This window comes from Etheostoma spectabile, chromosome 15 (assembly GCF_008692095.1).
Source record: "Etheostoma spectabile isolate EspeVRDwgs_2016 chromosome 15, UIUC_Espe_1.0, whole genome shotgun sequence".
In the NCBI taxonomy this organism is placed as follows: domain Eukaryota; kingdom Metazoa; phylum Chordata; class Actinopteri; order Perciformes; family Percidae; genus Etheostoma; species Etheostoma spectabile.
The window spans coordinates 17423214-17423879 of NC_045747.1; positions in this window are offsets into that span (position 1 = coordinate 17423214).

Below are 666 nucleotides of genomic sequence, written 5' to 3' on the forward strand. Positions count from 1 at the left end.
GTTTTCAAGTGAGGTCGCGTCCACACTAGGTTTCAAGGGCTATACAGCCCTTGGTCTACGCCCTACCCCTAGGTCGTAATAGGTATTGGACCAGCACTAGGTCCCGCGTGAACTCGCAAAAGCTAGGGGAAGGGGTAAGGGGAAGGGCTAAGGGGAAGGAATGGGATTCAGCCTAAGTCTGCTAGCTAACCTTTGTTGTTGTGCCGTTTGAACAAGTAACTTTAATGGTTAGGCTAATATTTAACGAAGCTTCCCGGCATAATACCGCGGCTAACGTTAGGGGTTATTAGCACAAGTATTTTTAAAATGTGTTTTGAGGGTGTCTGCAATCATAGACAGGTAAAGGTGCCGCGAAGACCCACGGCCACGGTCGTACTTGAATGTAACTTACAAAGTAATGTCTGTTTTATATCTCAAACACATTGTGGTGAAGACGCTGTTTAACATTAAACATTAATTGCCAAAGCAATAGTGCCGCTATGGTAATTAACATTACACTTTCATGCACGCTAGATTTTATTAGCATTCCAGCTAAGGTTTGCATCACTTTGTGGTCATTTAGTGTCAATTTGTGGTCGTTTTGCATAGGCAAGGCAAGGCATCTTTAGTTGTATAGCACATTTCAGCAACAGGGCAATTCAAAGTGCTTTACACAAAATCAGTTAA